This window comes from Urocitellus parryii, chromosome 8 (assembly GCF_045843805.1).
Source record: "Urocitellus parryii isolate mUroPar1 chromosome 8, mUroPar1.hap1, whole genome shotgun sequence".
Lineage (NCBI taxonomy): Eukaryota > Metazoa > Chordata > Mammalia > Rodentia > Sciuridae > Urocitellus > Urocitellus parryii.
The window spans coordinates 124171718-124197572 of record NC_135538.1 but is presented as its reverse complement, the minus strand read 5'-3'; the positions used below and the strand labels follow the sequence as shown (position 1 = coordinate 124197572).

Sequence of the window (25855 nt, the reverse complement as noted above, 5' to 3'; positions counted from 1 at the left end):
CAAATTGGATGCTCTGGATATTAAATGTGTTTCAAGATGTGGGTGAAATGATCTTGAAATATTCTATGCCTGGTAGCATGATTCTCTGTAATAAACACCACTCACCTTTTTCCTAAGTGTCATAGGGTATCCATGCCTTTGTGCCATGTGCAGAAGGAAATCTGGTCCAAACACAAGTTGATAAATGCAATCATTTTTTGTGCTTTCATCCTCTGTGATATTCTTATTCATTTATTTTTTCCCACAAATTGAGAATGAAACTAACACAAAACTTGGACTGCATCAAGAACATATGAGAAAAGTCCTTTCAATGAAGTGAAAGTGTATTACTATAATTACTGTCTTCAATCACTAGGGCATTTTTGACTAGCATAGGCTCTGCTCACCACATTTCTAGTGGATTTCTATGAGAAGTTGATTTTATAGACATGAGCAATATCATTGTTTGTACCTTTGAAAAGGATGTGCCTTTAAACAAAACCAACCAGTATTTACTAAGGGCCAACTATTCACACAGTATTATGTCTTCTATTTTAACCCAAGGGATATTGAGTCCCTGAAGTTTAATTGGTCACTGTGTCCAAAGAGGAACTTAGTGAACTCTATTCCCAACTGTCCTGAAAACATAATACTGGCACAAATGTGGCTCAAAAATCCTAAAATATAAGTGAAAACTACAGTCATATAGAATAAAACATTAAAAAACTTCAGAATTGTTTAATTAGGGTGTCACAAAGTTAAATGGATATAAACCCCTATATTCCTTTTAAATGGTCTCAAGGTCAAGTAGGGAGTCTTTTGTCAGTGTGTAGGGAAAACAGCATTTCTACATTTCATTGAGTTTTGTAATGTAAAGTTTGAACTCAAAACTTCTGAGATATTCAGGTTAAGAATATGCACCATGAAATGCATATGAAATTATGTCATACAAAGTCACATATAAATTAATCCACATAGATATTTAAGGTTAACATTAATTCACTGGGATAGAAAAAGTAGAAATAATATGAGATTGGAGCAAGAATATTTTTAATAAAGTTATTTATAACTTAATATTTGCCCACTTAAGATTTTCAATGAAAGAAAGAAAATTATAATTAGATTTAGCAATTATAATTTTCCTGTATACACATACGAAAATACCTCAGTGAATCCCACCATTGTGCCCATCTGCAAGAATGGAAAACTAATTGGGATAAAATGTATACCATGCCTACATAATTTAATCAAAATATATTCTAGTGTCATGTATGACTAAGAAAAACCAGTGAAAAATAAAAGAAAAAAATATTAAGACTGATCTCTAAAACAAACAAAAGCCAAATAGCCCAATCAATTAACAGCCAAAAGAACTAAATAAACAATTCTCAATTCAAAAGAGAATATACAAATATCCAACAAATGTGAAAAATGTTCAATTTTCCTAGCAATCAAAATAATGCAAATCAAAACTACATTGAGATTTGATCTCAGTCCAGTCAGAATGGCAATTTTCAAGAATATAAATAATAATAAACGCTGACAAGAATGTGGGGGAAAAGGTACATGTATGCATTGTTGGTGGGAGTGCAAATTATACAAATAATTTGTAAAGTCATATGGATATTCCTTCATAAACTAGAATGCAACCACCATATGACCCAGATATCCCACTCCTTGGTGTTTATCCGAAAGAACTAAAGTCAGCATACTGTACTGATACAGTCACATCAGTGTTTATAGAAGCACAATTCAAAATAGTCAAGTTATAGAACCAACCTAGATGCACATAAACAGGTGAGTGGATAAATAAAATGTGGAATAGAAAATGGAATCCATTGCTTTGTCTCCTACTAGATCATCATGAAGTGATCACTTGAAGATACACTTGGAATGCCAGTTTGGATGCAATCCCATCCTCCAAGACCCAGGATATACTTTTTTTTTGTTTTGTTTGTACTTTATAATTATAGAGAACAGATAAATTCATTTGGCATCAGTCTGTGTCTATTAAAATTAAAACTAATTTGCCCTACTTTTGTCTCCAGTGCCTCCTTTCTCCATTCTTTCCTCCCTTCCCCTATTCTCTTTTCTGTACTCTACTGTTCTTTCTTCTATTCAATTATCTATATCTCTATGTATTTATATATTTATATATGTATGTATATATACCCAATATTTATATATATATAAATATATAAACATATACGTGCATATATATATACTTCATATGTGTACATATATATGTATATATATAGAGAGAGAATAGATAACTAAATAGTGAAATTGTATTTCAATATGTCTGTTTCATACTATATCACTATAGTATGCTGACTTTATTCACACATGTACATGTTCTATATCTATAGGATATACACACACACATATATATCATATTTATTATATATGTATATGTATAAATAGATAACTGAAGAGTGAAATTATGTTTCAATAGTCTGTTTCATACAATAGGACTAACTTTAGTTCAGTGAACTATATTTATCAATTTGCACATGTTGAATCAAACTTGCATTCCTGGGATGAAAACCACTTGATAATGATCTATTCCCTCCTTATGTGTTTTTTCAATGTGATTTTCTAATATTTTATTAAGGATTTTTGCATTTATGTTCATCAGAGATGTTGGTCTGAAGTTTTCTTTTCCTGATGTGTCTTTATCTGGTTTTATGGTATCAGGATTATGCTGGCTTCATAGAATGTATTTCGAAGTGTTCCCTCCATTTCAGTTTCATTAATTAATTTGAGACTGCCTGGTGTTAGTTCTTTAAAGGTCTCAGAAAAGAACTCAGCTGAGAATGTATCTGGTCCTGGGCTTTTCTTTTTTGGAATGCTTTTAATTTCTATTTAAATTTCATTGCTTGATATTAGTCTGTTTAGGTTTTCTATGTCTTCCTCATTCAATTTGGGAAGGTCTTTTGTGTCTCGAAATTTTTCAATGTTTTCTATATTTTGCAGTTCATTAATGTATAAATTTTCAAAATAACTTATAATAATCTGAATTTCAGAAGTGTCTGTGGTGATATTTATTTTTTCATCTCTAATTTTATTAATTTGCGTCCTCTTTTTATTTTGGTTAGTTAGGCTAAGAGTTTACCAATCTTACTTATTTTTTCAAAGAACCAACTCTTTGTTGCCATTTATCCTGTCTATTGTTTTATCACTCTCAATTTCATGAATTTTGACTCTAATATTAATTATTTTCTGCCTTCTGGGATGCATGTAATCATATCAATTCTTGTGACTTCTAAGACTTATATTGTTACCTACAATATGGTTATTTGGAAAAGTTTCAATGAGCTGTTTAGAAGAAAGTAAATTCAGCTGATTTGGGGTGAAATATTCTGTAAAGTGTGTTTGTTCATTTGATTTACAATATTCTTTAGGCTGGAAATACCTTTATTGATTTTATATTTGGATGGCCTATATACTGGTGATAGGGATGTGGTGAAGTCACTTGGTATACTTCATGGGGGTCTAGCTGGGATATTAATATCAAGAAGTCTTTGTTTTGTTTTTATGTAATTAGGTTTACTGACATTTGGGGCATAAATATTTATTATTGTTATATCTCATTGTTGGATTGTTCCATTCACCATTTACCAACATGTTGTTCTTCTGATTAATTTTTACTAGACAGCTGCCTTTTCAGATATGAGAATAACTTTTCTTGATTCTTTTTGTACTCCATTTGCATAGAATGTTTCATCCTTTTACTTTCAGCTTATATGTATCTTTGCCTATGAGATGAATCTCTTACAAACAGCATATAGTTGGATGATGTCTGTTAATCCATCCTATCAATCCATGTCTTCTAATTCACGAGGTGAGGTCATTCCATAATATTATAGATAAATGTTATTCCACACTACTTTCATTTGTTTGTTATACTTAGTTTGGTCTTGATTTTCATGTTGTTAGTTGCTCTTTTAGTGAGTTTTATCTATTTTGAAATCTCAGGTTTGTTTTTAAGTTCTTCTGCATATATTATATCTACTGCCAGTGCAACTGCCTCTAACATCTAAGCATTCTCTGTAGTGCTCTTATTGTTCATGAATTCTTTTATACTCTTTTTACCACAGAAATATTTTATTGCCTTATAGATTCTGAAAGATACTTTTGCTGGAAATGGCAATTGTAGCTGGCATTATTTTATTTCAGTGCCCAGAATTTCTCATTCTAGATCCACTTTGATTTTAGGGTCTGAGTTAAGAAGTCAGAAATTAGCCTTATTGTTTTGCCTATAACTGTGACCTAATGTGTTTCTCTTACAGCTTTTAATATTATTTCCTTATTTTCCTAAATTAGACATTTTTTATTAGGTGTTTTAGAGAGTTTCTTTTTTATCTTGTATATTTGGGGTTCTAAATGCCTTATCATATATGGGTGTCAATCCCATTTCTAAGGGGAGGAAATTTTTCTGCTATTATCCCCCTGAAGAGGCTTTTAATAATTTTAGCCTGTATCTCCATGTTCTATTCCGGTGACTCAAAGAAATGATCTCTTGATTTTGTCCAAGAATTCTTGCATATTTTGGTTATGGTCTTTATTTTTTTCCTTTCTTGCATACTGAGTATTCAGGTTCATATATGTTGTCTTAAAGTCCTGAAATTCTGTCTTCAAGGTCTGAAATTCTGTTCTCTATGAACTCTATTCTGCTGGTGATACTCTCAAGTGAATTTTTAATTAAATTCATTGTATGTTTCATTTTCTGAAGTTTTGTTGGTTTCTTATCAATATACCTATTTCTTTATTCAGATGGACTTTCACCACCTGTATTTGCTCTCTTAATTTGTTCCTTGGTCTTCTTTTTGTTCATGAAACATTGTTACAATGAGTTTTTATAGTCTTTTCTGGAATTTCATACATTCACATATCATGAATTTCTTTATTGAGGAATTGTGAATTTGAGGAGAGATTTGTTTGCCCATTTCCTCATGTTTTCAAAGGTCTTGGACTTATGCCTTTGTAGAGATGGATTCCTCTTCCTTTTTTATACACATATTTTGGTGTATGGTTATCTTTTGTTATATTTCTCTGTTTTTGTTGTATGTGTAACTGGCCAGAAATGAGACCCCTTTCTTGTTGTTCCTATTTGAGACCAGATTATTGGTTTGGGGTTTTTTGTCTCCTCTATTCTATGTGTTGAAGTATTGTTGAGGCTCAAGTTTATGTACGGAAAAAGCTTTGCTGTTACTAGTCTTAGGTATGGTGTTACTTAGCAGCAGGTCTCTACTCTGTGAACTGCAAGTGTCCCAATCACTTCCCAGCCCCTCTTAGAGAAAGGGGGAACAAAGAATAGCAATAATGTACAGTTTAGAATAAATGTCCAGTGTCTATTTTGACATTTATAACACTAATTAAAGATGAATGATGAGGTCAGCATTTAGCATCAATACCAACAATAAATAACCATGAACTACATCAGACATTAGACAGAAGTTGTCTACCATGTCATCCACTATATTAATAATCACACCATGAATGTGGTAGAAATTACATAAAATATATATTTATATAAGATAGTAAAATTACAGTTTCTTAAACAAGGAGAAAATACGGTAGGAAAGCAAGAGAAAGTTTGAAATATTTTAAAAATAAACAAAGGAGAAGCAGGGGATAGGTAACAGATGACAACTATAAAAATGGAGAGATAAAAATAACTAAAAATAATAAAGGAAAGAAATAGAGGATGAATCAACAGGAAAATTTGGCTATTAATAGGGGAAGAGAGTGAAGAAGAGATAATAAGAGGAACAAACAACAAGATAAAAACAAAGAAACAAACATAAGACCCAAAGAAACAAAATCCATATAAAATTTTACCCCAGTAAAGTCAAATCAAGGCTAAATAATAAATGGGTAAAGTAAAGATGGATTCCTCTTCCTTTTTTATATACACATATTTTGTGTATATTAAAAAGAGATAAATTTAAGCAATTAAATTTAATCAATTAAAAAGAATAAAATTATATAAATGCTTATATATGTATGTATATAATCAGATAATTTTATTTATATAATATATATATATTATACGTATAATATATATATATATATTATACGTATAATATATATATATACACACAGCATCACACGGATTGAAAAAAGTTTAAAATTTAATAATAAGGTAAAATAAAACTTAAAAAGGAAAAGGACCTGCAATGCTTGTAGTCCTTTAAAAAAAAGGAAAAGGAGAAGGAATAAGACAAAAACTTCTCAATGAGAAACTAAGCACTTGCTTCCATTAAGATGGTCAACACTGTTGACAAGGACGGATGTTTATTGCTTAGGTTGTTGAATCTTTCTGTTTATTTGTTTATATATTTAGTAATTTATTAATGGGTTCTGTGACCCTTGGATCAAGGGCTGGGGGTTGTTAAGTGCCACTTCTATGTATCTCATCAAGCTACCAGCCATGTGGCCAGGAGCCAAAGCTGCCAAAGCAGGTCTGTCTCATCTGACCATATAAGCTGGAAAAAACTGGGGAATGATGATACATGATGCACTTCCATAGTGGGACTGGTGCAGAGTTCTAAATTGAAAGTTCCAGAAGGTGAGGTTTAACCTTGGCTGACCTTTGAAATTCTCTCAGTGGGTATTTGAGACCTGATCCACACCCACTATTACAGGGCAAATCTCAATTTCTGTTAGGTATCTGGATCTCAGGGATTTCCTCCAAATTCCATCTTTAGGGTGAGGAACCTAAACCTCCACCAGCCTCATTTATTCACTGGAAATGGATAATAATTGCCCAGTATCAGACCTGAAGTCCAGGAGTGCAGACATGCCTGTCTACCTGGTTACTGGCATCCTTTGAGTTGTTTATATGGGATGCCAGCAACAAAGGGAGACCTCTCTCCTCAGTATCTTGAAACTGGATTGCCCTGGTCACAATTCTCTATGGACATATTTTAATCACATTGGTCCAGGCACAATCTGGACCCCATGATAGGCAACTGTGGGGTCAGGAAAGTGACTGTCTTTTGGGGTTTCCAGTCTGCTATTTCTGCTCGCTGCCTCTAGGCCACTTAAAATAGGTCCCTGATGTCCTGAACATGGGCTGAATGGTTTGGTTGTGTTTCACTCAACACTTTCTCCCATCATCCCTGGGCCACAGAAGATCCGATTTTCCACAGGTTGGCTGTGGAAAAGTTGGTGCATCTCTAACGTATTCTTTCTTATTTTATGTTCAAAATCTCCAGTTTTCTGTTTCTTTATGATTATTTTATTGTCCAATGTTGAATGTTAGTGAATTCCTTTAGTGGGTACCTTGCTGAAGTGCAGTCTTTCCACTGATTAAATCTTCTGTTGAGTAACTGCTGGGGAGTGCACTTTTCCTCTATTCTTCCATCTTCTGACTCACAGAGTATACTTGAAATAATTTATCTTAAAGCCATAATGACCAGGGCTCAGTTACCTCTGTATCAATCCTCAGATAAACTACTGTGACCAACAGAGGTACTAGCTAAGATAGAGAGGAATACAAAATGAAAAGAATAAGAAGACAGTGGATATAATTTGTGGACCTGAGGTCAGTTGCAGTGGTAGTTATATTTCATAAGTTCCATCTAGACCACTATAAACCTGTAATCAGTGCTAGGCTCTCAATTCACATCTATGTTCTCACTGAATTCCCAATTGACCAAGTGCTGGAAGAATAAGAATCTTGCTTAGTACTTTTCAAAATGGTCAGCTGTCATGAGCAATCCATGGGTTGCATGTGGGTCCCCACGCATGGAAGCCTAGTGGAGAGAAACATTTGGTATCTGAGAATGACCAGTGGAGATTTTCTCTGGTCAATTGCCTTGGGACAGTGTGAATTTCTATCCTGCTCTGCAGTGGCCCACACAGCATCTTGAGATGGGTGTGACCTATCAAGATGTCTATCAACCTGCTGACTGCAAGACATCATGAAACAAGACTCCGATCCTGAAACCTCATGCCTCTTTTCTTCAATAAGTAATAAAAACATTTTATTTAATAAAAGTATTTTAATTAAATAAAATATTAATATTAAAGAAATAGTGAAAAAGGTTATTTAACCTCTAAAGATTAGGATACTGCCATCAATATAGGGGAATGTATATTTTCTGTAAAAGGATATTCAAAATCCTTTCAGAGTATATTTTGTCTGAAAAGAAAGTTAACATGGCTCCAAGGTGAGACAATAAATATGAACTATAATACTTCCCACAGAAATGTAAATTGCTTTTAGTTCTTTTTACTGATTGGGATTAAAAATGATCCTTTCAACATATCAACAACTTGCCACAGACTGTATTAATTTTTTTTCTGGTAAAGGTTCTACAACTGATACAGCAGCTACAATTGGGGAAACCATTTGTTAAATGTTCAATGCACTTTTTTTTTCAGATTCTTTTTTTTTATTGTTGGTCGTTCAAAACATTACATAGTTCTTATTATATCATATTTCACAGTTTGATTCAAGTGGGTTATGAACTCCCAATTTTACCCCTATACAGATTGCTGTATCACATCAGTTACCCTTCCATTGATTTACATATTGCCGTTCTAGTGACTGATGTATTCTGCTGTCTATCCTATTCTCAATGTACTTTTATCTACTATAGTTCCTCTAAATTTTCAACCTTTGTATTTTAAAGACTGGAATAAAAACTATGTATTTTTTCTTGAGGATTCGTTATTGCTTCTGATCTTGGAAGAGAAGTGCAATTTTATGGATATTCTCTTGGCTCTTAGTGCATTATGGCATCAATGAGAGAGTTTTTTCATCTGTTAAGTATATTCTGTTTTCATAATCATTCATAGATCCAGGAAATAACCATTGGTAGGTCTAGAAACCCACTGGACTAGTTACTCATTGGACTTAAACCAGGATCCTATATGTCTCCTATTTTCTGTAACCCTCTATCTAGCAGTCATGATGATACTTTCTGTGCCCTAATATTAGTAACACTTAGCCCCTATGTTAATCAGTTCTCAAGATTTTTATCACAGTATCTATTTTTGTCTTGGATAATTACTCTGGTAAATGACTCTAGATCCCTACAAGGAAATATTTGTTGGAATATTTATCTTATAGTTTTGAAGTGGCATCCTAAAATTCTTTAAAAGACTTTCTCTGCTTTTTAATTGATAGTATATAAGTCTGGGAACTGGCCTAGATAAGAAACCTGTTGAAAGATCTTTTTGTTTGTTTGTTCCTTTTTTTATTGCAGTTTCCATTTCTTTTTTATCCAGTTGCAAGATACATAACTCAAGCAGCTCTAAATCTATTGAAGTGCTAAAAAGATTATAGGCTATTAGCCATCAACACAGACCTTTGTGGGTCAAAGCATTCTGATCACACCCTGCTCTTCATTATATTTAGATAGTTCCTGATAGTTAAAAGCTGTCATCTGGTTTCTATATATTTGAAATCATCCTGAAATTAGAGAGACTAATTCCATGAAAACATTGTCTATTATCAATTTATTGACATCACACTTCTCAAAGTTACCATGCCTCTTTAACTATTACATCCCCTCTTCTAATAAAAGGAGTTGTCTCTGGGACAATACAAAGAGTACATATCTCATTATGCTCTTAAGGCAACTTCATTTCATTCTTCATAGATACCATTATATCAAAATTTTAATAAGCTACTTCTGAAGTAGATTAAAACTGGATTCAGTATTCTTTTCCAGAAATGTCATTGGGAAGTCAGGGAAGAGTACTTGTATGTCTATAAACTTTCTTTTATCCAGTTTTAAAAACTATATCCCTCCTAAAAAGAGTCCTGGTGGTTTTTGTTAAATCCTGCAATTTTTAGAATAAGGTATTACTTTCTTGTTGCAGGAAACATTAGCATTTCTTTGGGGTGTTAAATGAAGGCAGTGAGATTTTGAAGACTGTAGTACCTTGTGAGGAATCTGTCTCAGGTAAAGCTTTGCATTATTTCCAGGCCAGTGGAGGATTCTCTCTACCAGTCTGGGGGAAACAGCTTCAGTCAGTTTGGAAGGGTCAAAGCAATATGGAAATACTTTTCTTTTTTGAGCAACTATACATATATCCACCATCCTAAGTCCCAGTGTATGGCCTCTTCCCTTTTAGGGCCCTCACTGTAGCACAAAAGCCGCGTTGAGCATATGCATTTTGTCTCTTGTTTATTTGTCTTTTTTTTCTTTACCTCTGTGGCCCTCATAGTTAAAGCCTAGTCTTATTTCCAATAGTCTCGGTTAGGATGGGGAATTAGGTGCAAATAACTGATTCAGAAGGAGATTTTAGGAACAAGAATGAGGGAAAAGGAGAGTGAAACAGGTAAAATGTACAAGAAACACAGGGATATAATAAGTAGGTTGTATGCAATGGGAACTCAGTTCTCTCAGGATCATCCTAGAAAAGAATCTTTTGACCTGAAGTAAGAGTGGTCGAAGGATTTAACCACTGACTACCATCTTCAATGATTGAGGGTTTCCCCAGAGTCATTAAATTTCTTGCACTTCTAAGCATCACTTGATATTGTGCCAAAAGTTTTCCCAAGGTATCAGACAAGGCCGTGGGGCAGAGAGGGAAGATATATACAATGTGATGCGATACATCACTGACAGTAGGTATGAGACTAATCTGAGTTCACACAGAACTCTTCACTGCTGTTCTGATGGAATTAACTGGGCTAAGGAGATGAGCTACACCGGCACCAGAGTCACCTACTTTACGAGGTGAAATGTAGATGCTGTACTCTACATTTGTAACTGCAGAAATCAGAGTGAACTGGCTTTCTGTATAAACTCCCTTCTGAAAAGCAGAGGAGGTGAGCTGAAAAAAATCACAGGGACAATAGGTATTTTCAGGAAGAAGACAATCTCAACAGAAATGAAGATGAAGAGGATTCTTGCATCTTGCATAGTGAAAACTAGCTAAGACTGTCAATTAATCAAAAAAATAAAAAAAATAGTTGATGTGAGGAAAAATACATTTCCTCAAATGATTAGAAATTAACGAGGAACTGGAAGGGATAAAGTAGAGGGATAGACATATAGATATATAGAATTAGATGCAGATATATAGACACCAGTATTAGAAAATAAACTAGCAAGGAAGAACAATCTGAACAAATAAAAACTATAAACCAGATGTGTTTGCTATGAAGTGTATTTTAAAAATTAAAAGATGGAATAAGAAGCTGTTAATTTTGAACATGGGAAAAAAATACAGAACTGAGATTCTTTAAAACATCAAACTACTCTTTCCCCAATAGTATCAAACTCGAATTTAAAACAAAAGTACCAACTAATTTTTTTTAAATTCTACAGAAACAATAGCACAGAAAAGATAAAAAAAAGTCAGAGATAATGTATAGATTTTCTAGAATGCATGGACTAGCAAAGAAAATTTGAATAACATAAAAAATGCAAAATTCAAACTGTAAGAGATCAATGCATCTAAATGCCATGAAAAGAAAAATACTTGTATTGAGTGTAATGTGTATATTAATATTCTTTAATGATGAGAATTATTAGTTGTGAAAATTTTAACTGAATCTGCTTCTAGTACACAGATCAAGGTAAGAGTATAACTATGGAATGTGTTGTAAATATTACTTTATGTCAGTTTTTCTTAGGCATAATATATTATTTTAATGATTTTAATATCTTCCTTGTAAGTTTTTTGTTTTCTATAGAACACTTTTTCTATTATTTTCATCATCACCTATTTTGAATAATTTAAAAACATACAAGTATATTAGAATATAAACTTAGGTTATTAAACAGGAAAACATTCTCTAAAAATAGAGAACATGAAATACTACAATAAATGTTCAAGTCATATTCTTCATTGAATTAAGAGGATATTAAATACAGATATGTCTGCTTTGAAGAAGAAATATGCCTAACTTATAAAGAAAGGGAAGAAGGTCTGGGATTATATCTTAGTGGGAGAGTACCTTGTCTAGCATGTGAGGCCCTGGGTTCAATCCTCAGCACTGCAAAAAGTAAATAGATAGATAGATAGATAGATAGATAGATAGATAGATAGATAGAGGTATTGTGTTTATCTACAACTAAGAAAACTTTTTTAAAAGGTTACATTTATTTTTGAAGCTTTTTTGCAAAGAAGGTAACTTAGAAATACAATACTCTATTTTTCTAAATGTTATTTTTACTCACACTCTGCAAAACATTGGTTATATATTTTGGTGTTCTGCCCTGGAAAACATTCTTTGAATATCATCATCATCATTATCACTATGGCTAACAGAGAGGTTGCATGGCTAATATGTGCCAGGGGTTCATTTCAGTATTTTCTTTGTGGCTTCACATTTAGGTATTCAAACAATTGTATGTGGGTTCTATGATTTCTCAATTTTCATATAGAAATTTTAAGGAGAGAACCAAGTAAGAATGAAATAGTTAAATATGTTTCCTAAGATCACACAGCATAAAGGTGGCTGAAAAACTAAAAGAGAAATTGAAAAGGAGAAATGGAAAAGGGGGAAAAAAGGAGTTCAGAACAGAAAGTGGAGAAGGCAGAAGGGTAAGAGAAATGAAGAAGAGAAGGAGAAACATGAGAGAAAGATGAATTGAGATTCAAAGACAGAAATAAAAGAAACAGATAGATATGGAAAGGTAATATGCTATGAACAGTACAGTATATATGTACAAAATTATCCAATAAAGTGATAAATGTGTACTCTTTAAGAGCAAAGATGCAGAATATCTAACATTTAGCAAAGTGATTTTCAATAGCAAGTGCTTAGATACTTATGCATAATATTTATAGTGAAGTTATCAAAATTGAAGAAGACGTCAAAGAAGGAAAGAGAGAGAGAATGAATGGTTGATAAAAAAAATACTAAAGCACTTCACTAAATTTTGTAATTTTTTCCCAAAATACATCAGGTAAAAATCTCATCTTTGATCAGAAAGGAATCAAACAAGCCATACTGCCCTTTTTCCTGTCCCTGAACTGGACTCATCTCAGGCTTTTGAACAAGTACTTTTGATCCATCTCCCAAGGAGGCAATTGCTCCAGAAGCTATGATCACAAGTTGCAATGAGAGCCACAATGACTTAATCCCCAGGGCTTCTCTGACAAACCTTATTTGGAGAAGGTACTTTTTTGGATCATTTTGGTTTTTTATTGCTTGACACTTGCAGGAAATATGGTCATAGTTCTTGTCTCCATGAAGCATCCAAAGCTCCACAGTCCCATGTATTTCTTTCTTTTCAACCTTTCCTTGCTAGATCTCTGTTTTACCAGCAATTGTGTGCCACATATGTTGGTTAATTTATGGGGTCCAGAGAAGACTATCAGCTATATTGGCTGTGCTATTCAACTCTATGTCTTCCTGTGGCTTGGAGCCACTGAGTGTGTCCTTCTTGTTATCATGGCCATGGACCGCTATGTGGCACTGTGTCATCCACTGCAATATACCACTACCATGCATCCCAGAGTTTGTCTGAAGCTGGCTACCCTTGCCTGGGGAACTGGTCTGGTGCAGTCTTTGGTCCAATCCCCTGCCACTCTCCAGTTACCCTTCTGCTCCAGGATAATAGATGACATCGTGTGCGAAGTCCCAGCTCTCATTCATCTCTCCAATACAGATACTACCTATAATGAAACCCAGATGTCCATTGTTAGCATTTTTCTTCTGGTTGTGCCCTTGATCATTATCCTTTCCTCTTATGGTGCTATCGTGCATGCAGTACTGAGAATAAAGTCGAATTCAGGACAGAAGAAAGCATTTGGTACCTGTACTTCTCACCTTCTTGTGGTCTCCCTCTTCTATGACACCGTCACAGGTGTCTACCTTCAACCCCCAAATCACTGTGCTCATGAACAGGGCAAGATTGTCACCCTTTTCTACACAGTAGTAACCCCAACTATTAACCCCTTCATCTACACTCAGAGGAACAAGGAAGTAAAAGGAGCACTAAGAAGATTAGGGAGGAGGACTGGGTTTCCCAGAATAACTAAGAAGGTTGATATCTGTTTGCCTATTGCTTAACAAAAAAAAAAAAAATGAAGCAACCTCATCACAAAAGCTGCAGAACATAAGAAAGAACTATATTTTGTGATTTCAGTTTCAGCCATCAGGAGATACCAATTTTTATACAATATTTTATTATCCTTCAGTCATTGATTAGGCCCTTAATTTCTTCATGATGCTGATTTAGGCACAAGATGGTATAGAAATTAATATATTTAATAGTTATTTTCTTAAAAAGTATATAATACAGTTGAAATGTGGGGGGTACGAAAGAAACACAACACTTGCAAAATAAGATACCAAGTAATATATTTCATGCTTTTACATTGATTTCACTTTTTTCATTCTGTGTGTCTCCAAGTTAAGCAAGTGCTTTCATCTAAATGTCTTGTCCCAAAAAGATTTCTAAAGTTTTGAGACTTTAAGAAAAAAAAAACCCTCGTATTTACTTCTATAATTTAATCTAATGTATCTTTGTTCTGAATTGCTTCTCTCTGCCTCAATATAACATCATTGCCACTTAATGCACTTAACTCTACCCAAAGAAAAAGTGTAACTAATCACACTTACTGTTCCCTGATGTCATTACTCTAAGAATCTATGTCCACATTTCTAAATTTTTGGATTGATATTCTGAGCCCTTGATTAAAGCACTTGGCTTTTGTTTGTTTTTTCTTCATTTATTCTGTGTCCCTATTTTAACAAAATGTCTCATTTTATCAAATTGAATTCTTATTCATTTTTCATGTAGATATTCATTGATTTCCTCCTCCATTCATTAACCTTGAACAGCTAACAAATTTCAAGGCTTTGAAAATGATACTATTCCAATGGTTATTGGCATAAAAGAGCCATGAAAACTTGGAGCAAGCCCCAATTGTGATTGTAGGTTAAAGTAGAAAACTATACCTTAGCCAAAACCACAAGGGTATGTACTCAACTTCCTCTTTACTATAAAATCTCTGATTCTTACTTTACCTCAGTAGTATAAATCCTGATGTCCAGGGAGCCCAACATGGCTGCCGGCGAAGAGGCAGCACATTCACTGTGTCCGTGGTAAGGGGATCAGAGAGACTCATTAATACACCCACAGGCGTCAGGCTGAGAAACTTCAAGCAAAATTCCACTGAAAGGAGACCTACCGGGAACTAGTAAGTTTAATTGGAGGTGTCTGCTTGTCACAGAATACTGAATCTCCGCAACGCAGAACAGCGGCACAGCCCCTCCAGCCGCCGCCAAAAGGCTGCTGCTCACTCGTAGCAGCAATCTTAGGAGCGGGCGTGGCCTGCCTGGGCCCACACCGGCCCGGCTCCGTGATCCACCACCAGCCGCTGCTGGGTGGCTGCAGCCCACACGTTGCAGCGAACGTAGGAGCAGACATTGACCACCTGGGCCCCCGCCGCCCGGTTCTGTGAACCGCAGCCAGCCGCTGCTCACACGTAGCAGCAATCTAAGGAGCGGGTGGGCCTGCCTGGGCCCACACCGGCCTGGCTCTGTGAACCGCTGCTGGCCGCTGCCAGACGAGCGGCCCACAGGGTGCACCGAGCTTAGGAGCGGGCATGGCCTGCCAGCAATGTTCAAGTGTCCCCTTTTCCCCACATCCTCGCCAGCACTTGTTGTTGTTTGACTTCAGAATGGCTTCCAATCTTACTGGAGTGAGATGGTATCTTAGGGTGGTTTTGATTTGCATTTCTCTGACTGCTAGAGATGGTGAGCATTTTTTCATGTACTTGTTGATTGATTGTATGTCCTCCTCTGAGAAGTGTCTGTTCAGGTCCTTGGCCCATTTGTTGATTGGGTTATTTGTTTTCTTATTGTTTAATTTTTTGAGTTCTTTGTATACTCTGGATATTAGGGCTCTATCTGAAGTGTGAGGAGTAAAAATTTGTTCCCAGGATATAGGCTCCCTAATTACCTCTCTTATTGTTTCTCTTGCTGAGAAAAAACTTTTTAGTTTAAGTAAGTCCCATTTGTTGATTCTCCTTATTAACTCTTGTGCTATGGGTGTCCTATTAAGGAATTTGGGGCCCAACCCCACAATATGTAGATCGAAGCCAACTTTTTCTTCTATCAGGCACAGAGTCTCTGATTTGATATCAAGCTCCTTGATCCATTTTGAGTTAACTTTTGTGCATGTTTCAGTTTGTTGCATATGGATTTCCAGTTTTCCCAGCACCATTTGTTGAAGAAGCTATCCTTCCTCCATTGCATGCTTTTAGCCCCTTTATCAAATATAAGATAGTTGTAATTTTGTGGATTAGTCTCTGTGTCCTCTATTCTGTACCATTGATTCACCCACCTGTTTTGGCACCAGTACCATGCTGTTTTTGATACTATTGCTCTGTAGTATACTTTGAAATCTGGTATTGATATGCTGCCTGATTCACACTTCCTGCTTAGAATTGCTTTTGCTATTCTGGGTCTTTTATTTTTCCATATGAATTTCATGATTGATTTATCTATTTCTACAAGAAATGCCATTGGGATTTTGATTGGCATTGCATTAAATCTATAGAGAACTTTTGGTAATATCGCCATTTTGATGATGTTAGTTCTGCCTATCCATGAACAGGGTATATTTTTCTGTGTTCTAAGATCTTCTTCTATTACTCTCTTTAGGGTTCTGTAGTTTTCATTGTAAAAATCTTTCACCTCTTTTGTTAGGTTGATTCCCAAGTATTTTCTGTTTTTTGAGTATATTGTGAATGGGGTGTTTTTCCTCATTTCCATTTCAGAAGATTTGTCACTGATATACAGAAATGCCTTTGATTTATCCATGTTGATTTTATATCCTGCCACTTTGCTGAATTCATTTATTAGTTCTAGTAGTTTCTTTGTAGACCCTTTTGGGTCTTCTAGGTATAGAATCATGTCGTCTGCAAATAGTGATATTTTATTAATTTCTTATGTCTGTCCAATTGCTCTGGCCAGTGTTTCGAGAACTATATTGAATAGAAGTGGTGATAGAGGGCATACCTGTCTTTTTCCAGATTTTAGAGGGAATGCCTTCAATTTTTCTCCATTCAGAATGATGCTAGCCTGAGGCTTAGCATAGATAGCTTTTACAATGTTGAGGTAAGTTCCTGTTATCCCTAGTTTTTCTAATGTTTTGAACATAAAGGGATGCTGTACTTTGTCGAATGCTTTTTCTGCGTCTATTGAGATGATCATATGGTTCTTATTTTTAAGTCTATTGATATGGTGAATAACATTTATTGATTTCCGTATGTTGAACCATCCTTTCATCCCAGGGATGAATCCTATTTGATCATGGTGCACAATTTTTTTGATGTGTTTTTTGTATCCAATTTGCCAGAATTTTATTGAGGATTTTTGCATCTAGGTTCATTAGAGATATTGGTCTGTAGTTTTCTTTCTTTGAAGTGTCTTTGTCTGGTTTTGGAATCAGGGTGATGTTGGCCTCATAGAATGAATTTGGAAGAGCTGCCTCTTTTTCTATTTCCTGAAATAACTTGAAAAGTATTGGTATTAATTCTTCTTTAAAGGTTTTGTAAAACTCCGCTGTATACCCATCCGGTCCTGGGCTTTTCTTGGTTGGTAGTCTTTTGATTGCTTCTTCTATTTCATCCATTGATATTGGTCTGTTCAAATTGTGTGTATCCTGCTTTTCATCTTGTCTCAGTCAAGTTCTTCCAAATAGTATCATTCCTACCCTACTGGTCCTAGATACTGGATTACCAAGAATCTCCAAACACCAGATGCCAACCCAGAGATAAACTCTGTGGCTACAGAGGCCTCCATATCCCTCAAAATCATTACATCCATTTCATGTGTGGCATGTCTGTTTGTCATGCCTGTATCTTCATCATGCATGTCTGTTCATTTTATTTAACTTTTTCCTGTTTCTAAGATTGAAGTGCAAATCTACTGTTGAACTTTCTGTCTTTGTGGATTTTCCTCTTCTAGACACTTCATATGAACTGAATTAATTATGCTGTGTGGTCTTCTATGCCTGGCTATTTTTTTAAGTTTAAGTTTATTTTTTTGTTGTTCTGACTAGTTATACATGACAGTAGAATGTATTTTGGCACACCATACACTTGAAGTATAACTTCTTATTCTTCTCGTTATACATGATGTAGAGTTACCCCAGTAGTGTAGTCATATATGCACATAGGGTAACAATGTCTAGTTCATATTATCATTCCTACCCCCATAACGCTTCCCCTCCCTTTACTCCCCTCTGTCTAATCCAAAGAACTTCTATTTTTCCCTAGAACTGTTCCCCCACCGTTGTGAATTAGCAATCAAATATCATGTAAAACATTCAACCTTTGGGTCTTTGGGATTTGTTTATGTCACTTAGCATGATATGCTCCAGTTCCACCCATTTACCTGCAAATGTCATCATTTCATTCTTCTTTAAGGCTAAGTAATATTCCATTGTGTATATATGCCATAATTCTTTTATCCATTCTTCTGTTGAAGGTCACCTAGGTTGAATCCATAGTTTAGCTATTGTGAAGTGAAGTTTTTGTAAACATGGATATGGCTGTGTCACTGGAGTATGCTGATTTTAAGTCCTTTAGGTATATACTGAGGAGTGGGATAGTTGAATCAAATGGTGGTTCCATTCCAAGTTTTCTGAGGAATATCCATATTGCTTTCATAGTGGTTGCACACCAATTTGCAGTCTCACAAGTAAAGTTTGAGTAAACCTTTCTCCTACATTCTCATCAACATTTATTGGTGCTTGTATTCTTGGTAGTTGCCATTCTGACTGGAGTGAGATGGAATCTCAGTGTAGTTTTGATTTACATTTCCCTAATTGCTAGAAATGTTGAACATTTTTTACATACATGTTAATTGAATGTATTTCTTCTTCTTTGAAGTGTCTTTTCAGTTCCTAAACACATTTATTGATTGGATTTTTTGTGTTTTTTTATGTTATGTTTTTTGAGTTCTTATATATCCTGGAGACTAATGCTCTATCTGAGGTGCAGGTGGCAAATATTTTTTTCCAATTCTGTAGTCTCTTTCTTGATTGGTTCCTTTGCTGAGAAGCATTTTAGTTTGATTCTATCTCATTTATTGATTCTTGATTTTACTTTTTCTGCTTTAGGAGTCTTGTTAAGAAAGTCAGTTCCTAAGCCAACATGGAAAAGACTTGGGCCTAATGTTTCTTCTATTAGGTGCAGGGTTCCTATTCTAGTGCCCAAATCTTTGATCCACTTTAAGTTGATTTTTGTGCAGGGTAAGAGATAGGGGTTTAATGTCATTTTGCTATATATGGATTTCCAGTTTCCCCAGCACCATTTGTTGAAGAGACCATCTTTTCTCCAATGCATGTTTTTGTCACCTTCGTCTAGCATGAGATAACTATATTAATGTGAGTTTGTCTTTGTGTCTTCCATTCTGTACCATTGGTCTCTGTATCTGTTTTGTGCCAATACCATGTCATTTTTGTTACTATGTATGCCTGTGTTTTTGACATATAATAAAACTTCCAAGTTCATTCATGCTATATAGCATGATCAGGTTTTCATTCCTTTCCTTGCTGAATAATGTTCCTCAAAACAAAGAGATTTTAATACCTGCCACTTAACAAACATCAATTCTTCTAATGCTGTTCATAAACTAAGATTCTTTGAACTGAAATCTGTCTATGGGTATCTTTTTCTTGGACTGTTCATATTTAATGTTTTTTCAGTGTATCATGATACTTAAAGACAGGGAAATTGGCAAAGATACAGATTTCTGTTTATTTCCTGGAAAGTCAGAAACAGTGTTTTCCAAGAAGGGGATTTTACCATTGGGATCTCTTATTTAGAGAAACAAAGGAAACAGTAAAGAAAAAAATTAAAAGCCTGAAGAGAAAACCTACAAAATGAGATAAAATCTTTCCAGCTACTTTTATGACAGGGAATTAACATCCAGAGTACATAAAGAACTCAAAAAAAAAAAACCCACATTAATTAATTAATTAATTAATTAATCCAGTCAATAATAAATAATCAAATAATCTAAAAAGACATTTCTCAAAAGAAAAAAAATAAAAATATATGAAAAAATGTTCAATACCCTTAGCAATCATGGAAAAATAAATAGAAACTACCCCAGGATTTTATTTCACTCTAGTTAGAATGGCCATCACAAAGAATACAAGGAACAATAATGGTTGGTAAGGCTGTGGGAGAAAAGTACATTCATACATTGTTAGTGGTACAACAACTTTGTAAATTAATATGGAAATTCTTCTAAAGACTAAGAATGAAACTGTCATATGTATTAGCTATTCCTCTTCTAGTACTTATCCAAAACACCTAAAATTGCTATAAAGTAGTAGTACATACATACTAATGTTTACATTAGTTCAATTACAATAGGCAAATTATGGATCCAGCTCAGGTGCCCATCAACAGATGAGTAAATAAAGAAAATGTGGTACATATATACATATGAGTTTTATTCAGTTGTAAATAAGAATTAAATTATGTCATTTGTTGGTAAATGGATAAACTGGAGGATATCATGCTAAGTGACATAAATCAGGTTCTTAAATTGAAGTGTCAAATGTTTTCTCTCATACATAGAAACTAGACCAAAAGAAGAGACAAAGTGGGGAACCCATGAAAATAAAAGGGACACTGGAACAGAGGAAAGGGATTGAGTGGGAGAGAGGAGGGATAGGCAAAGAGAGGAATGGTGAAATGAAATAGACAAAACTATGCTATGAAAATAAATGAATTTTGAATATATGAACAGTTGATTTCAGTTAATATATGAACAGTTCATTTCACTTTTATGTATATCTATAAAGCACTAATTAAAACAAAACTATAAGTAAATAGAAGGAAGACCCACACCGTAGAAAAAGAGAAATGGGGGGCAGGGGTGAGAAATCGAGGAAAAGGGAAGGTATTGGGAACTAAAGTAGAGCAAATTCTATTCCATGTTGTTTGTATGATTATGTCAAAATGAACCCAATATTATGTATAAACTATAACGGGCTAATTCAGATTGTATATGTATTACTCTAATGCACTAATAAAAATACAAAAAGACAAAAGTGAACGTGATATATACACAGATATATTTATATGTAGGTAGATGTATCTGTGTGCATGTATATATAGATAAAACAATGAAGATTTACTCAACCACAATGAGGAACAAAATTGTCACTTTCTAGTAAATGTATTAATAATATAAAAGAAAGGAAATGTGATATAAATATAGCATATATCATATAAATATATCTATTTATATGATATATATGATATGTATCTATATCAATATACACATGCAATAAATTTTTACTCAGCCACCAAGAAGAAATAAATTCATTTCCTAGTAAATAGATGGAACTGGAGAACATCAGGCTAAGTGAAATAAGCCAGACTCAGAAAGTCAAGGATTAAATACTTTCTCTCACTAGAGAGAGGGAGAAAGAGCAAGAGAAATTTAAAAATGGGAAGAAATATCAAAAAAGTAGAAAAGAGACTAATAGAGTGGAATCAAGAGAGAGGGAGGCTAGGAGGGGATAGGAAAGAAATACTGGGGAATGAAATTTATTACTATACTATGTCCGTGTACAAATACACCACAGTAGATTCCAGATATATATAATTACAATGCATAGATTAAAGTAATAAAAATAGAAGGAGATCAGTAGAGTATAGTATGTGGATCAGGGAGAGGGAGAAGAGGAGAAAAAGGGAAGGTACTGGGGAATGGTATGGATCAAATTATGTTGTATACATGTAAAAATATTGCATAATGAATACCAGTATCATTTATAATTATAGTGCACCAATAAAAATAAATTTTAAAATACACAGAAAATATAGATATGCTTTTAAAAAACTGGAAAATATTATTAATATGATTCTTGGAAATTACTCATTTTAGTTTCAAAACCTTGTCTTAAACAAATAAAAAAGACAGTAGAGTCTCTCCTAAATTAACAAATACTCTTTGTGTTTTAAATTTTAGTTTGTGTAAACTTTAATAGTAGTTACATATTATTAAATTTACTTTCCCCTTAATGTTTTTCTCATAAAAAATTCATTTGTTCTTATTTCAAAAATAGGATCTTTATGATAAAATATCAGCTTTCTTATCTCAAATGTTTTGTACTTCTTCATTAAAGCATAACATTTTTCTTGTAAATTGCTAAGAAAATTATTCAAAGGATCAAAATGTATTTTTATTACATTTCCCTCCACTTTCCAAGTGAAAGTTAGCACACAACTTATCCTTTATTTCATTGGATATTTGGTTTATTTGCCTGATAGCTTTTATATTCTAACATTTTTAAAAAGAAAAATGGAAGTGTATGTTGAAAATGTTGAATCAGATTATATTTCTGTCTATTGCTCTTCAATTTTGGGGTAGTCTATCCCTACTTTCAAAGAAATGGTGAATTCTTGTGTTTGCCCTTGCTCTCTCTCTCTATGACTGGGGAAAATTCTGAAGAATTCTGAATAAAAGACTCACGTTTAAAGTTGAGAGAAAAAGTAAGGGAGCTTTTCATTTAAGCTATTATTTACAAGAGGGAAGGATATGACCCAAGGGATCTCATTATAAAGATGAATGAAACTACTGGTGTTTATGGTCTTACCTTCTTCCTATCCCAAGGGATTCTTTCACTTTGGATTTTAACTTCTCCCAATCCTATTTGAAGCTACTAAAAACTTTCAAATGAATTTAATAGTAGCTCATAGAGCAAAATTACCTTCACAGATTTTTCTCCTTGGGGAGGAAGGTAATTAAATAATTGTTCACAGTAAAGCAGTTAAAACATCTGTATGTCTTCCTTTTATTTCCAGGTACCAGGAAATCATCAATGTAGCATTGAAAGGACTGGAACCAGCACCTAATACCATTTTCTCTGGCAGGTGGTCAACTATTTAAGTTGGTTAAACCGTCCTCTGGGAAAGACTTGAGGGAAGAATACAGAATGTGATTTTGCTACACGTCATGGTCCTATCTTGAAGGGATTAATCCCCCACCGCCCGCCCCGCACCAGCCTTCAATCAAAGAATATGGTTCTGGGAGCTGGGTGAAGTCTGGAAACCAGTTTAGACAACCTGCATCCCTACTATGTTGATTCCCATTATGTTTCTGCCCCTAGACCTAGAGTTTTTGAGCTAGTATGTTTCAACTAGCATCTTAGTCTTAATACATTGGGCTGCTATAAAAAAATTATGAGCTGGATAACTTATAAACAGCAGATATTTATTTTTCACAATTATAGAGGCTAAGAAATTCAACAAAGATACTGGCAGATTTGGTGTTTGATGGGGGCCCCTTTCTGATTCATAGATGGTGTCTTATGTAGAAGGAACAAAGCATCTCTCTGGGGCCTCTTTTTAAAAGTTGCTATCCAATGAATTAGGGTTCTTCCCTCATGATTTAATCACCTTTCAAAGGTGATTAATAACATCACAATACTATCCCCTCCTAATTTCATCACATTGGTGATTAGATTTCAGCATAGGAATTTGGAAAGTACACTTACATTCACACTATAGCACTAGATTCCTCAAATGTTTTATTTTTAAGTACCTTGTGATAAATTATAAATTACTACAGGTCCTTATAGATCAAAGCTCCGTAGTCAAAATGCATAGTTATAGTACTCATTTACACCCTCTCTATAATAGTAAATACTACTTCTTGGAATCTACTTTTTTAGAAATTCTTAAGGTCATATAATCTAATTCTATTGCTACATTCCCCACCATGATCTCTTATCCACAAAAGTCAGATACAATAGAGTATTTCAAGGATAATGATGCCCTTTCTTACCAACTCATTTTAATGCCTTAGTGAAGAAAATATCCCCAGGCTTACTAGAGGGTCAGCTTAGATAGTGGCTGAAGATAATGCATCAGATAAATTCCAATTTCTATCTTCCTAGCCTACTGATTATTCTATACAGAGATAAGAAATTCCAGTTTTCCAAAGTCATTGACTACAGACCAAAAAGGAGTTCCAGCTTTAGTTAGCAAATGTAAAAGAATATTACTTTCAGGAACTTGAGCCAATTAATTGTATCCTGTGCTCTAGGTGATACCACCCATGTCATTAAACTCAGATCATTCACATTTTATATTTTATATTCCCTAACAAACACTCCCATACATCCTCTTAAAGTCTTCAGAACTCCTTTTGAAATAATAGATAATGTTCTCACAGAGGAGTATTTATTAGTGTGTGATGATATCTCTTTGTAATTTTCTCTGATTATTAAAATTTAGCACATTTTAATGTATTGATAATTTGAATACAGTTATTTGTGAAGACATTATTCTATCATGTTGTTTATCTTTTGTCTTATTAATGATTAGAAATTCTTTTTATATTCTGAATAGGAGTCATTTCACACAGAGGCACATGCACACACACACACACACATTGCCTCTCTTAATGAACCTTTTGGTATACAGACATTTTAAATTTTACTATGATCGATATAATCATCTTCTATTATGGTTAATATTTTTGTCTGATTTAAATGATCTTTTCCTATTCAAAATTCTTGAGAAAAACTATTAATTCCATATATATAAATAAGTAAATATATATAAATATATATATTTTTTCACATTTGTGTTTATAATCAATTTGAAATTATTGTATATGAGGTTTAAATATATTTCTTCCATATGGCTATCAATTTGATCTGGAACAATCCAAGGAAATACTAATCTTTCCCTATTGCACTGAAGTCTCTCCATTTGCCATAAATTGGTTGACTATATATATGTTTGAGTCCATACACTGCATTCTTCCTTTGTTCACTTTGTTATCCTTCCCATTAAATATAACGCTTATTGAAATTAGTCATCATTAGACTATGAAAATTTGTTTCTTTTTCAAATTTTCTAAGAATATTTGTTTTCTCATAATTGACTGTAGAAATCCATTTCTGAATCTGTTGAGATTACCTTATTTTTCACTTTTATTCTGTCAATATTGGAGTACATTCCCTTGATAAAGATATATTATCCTTTCTTTATTTATGGATTTGGTTTGTTAATATTTTATTAGAGATATTTTAATCTGAATTTATTAGAAATATAAGTAAGCATTTTTTATCCTGTTAATGTTGAAAGTCTATTTAATGATGATCTCCTAAAAATAAATACTATGTATGTAATGCTTACTTACCATCAAGTTATAAAAAAATATTAAGGAAGTTTATGATTGAACATAAATTTTTTTTCTCATTTTATTTTATTTTATTATTATTTTTTAATAGCTACACATGACATTACAATGATCTTGGAAATCCATAAATTTGAATCATTGGGGTATAATTTCTCATTTTTCTGATTGTACAGATTGCAGAATCATACTGGTCATAGAGTCACCTATATACATACAACAATCATAATGTCTGTTCTCTTCTCCTGCACTTCCTATTCCCCCTACTCCTCCCCTCCCCTCCCATCATTTCTCTATATCCAATCTAATGTGACACACTTTTTTTTCTTTTTCTCATCACAACATCATACATGTATTCTGTATAATGATGAGGGACTCCTACCATCAAGTTATAAAAAAATATTAATGAAGTTTATGATTGAACATAATATTTTGAAACTAAGGATGATTTGTTAGTATTGTAACATCAACTTCCAAATCTAAATTATTCCTATATTTTATTTTAGTAGCACAATTTTGAGAAAATTCCAATTCACACATTAAGTAGCTACAATTACAAATATATTTTAGTTAACTTGATATATCAGATTTGTAAAAATCAGTAGAGAAAGAAGGAGTATTTGCTGTCTTCACAAAATATTTTAAACTAGAACTGATTAGTGAGTCATAGTAAAAATTTACAGTGAGTACATAATTTTAGGCATTTTGTTACATTATCATAATAGTTTGAAGGTATTTAATTAATCATAATTTGAATTCAACCTT

At 33.7% G+C, this 25855-nt stretch overlaps 1 pseudogene; it reads left to right on the top strand.

Annotated features, from left to right (window-relative positions):
• Positions 1-13001: 13001 nt before the first annotated feature.
• On the top strand, positions 13002-13972 carry LOC144256481 (olfactory receptor 2H2-like; annotated as a pseudogene).
• Positions 13973-25855: the final 11883 nt, after the last annotated feature.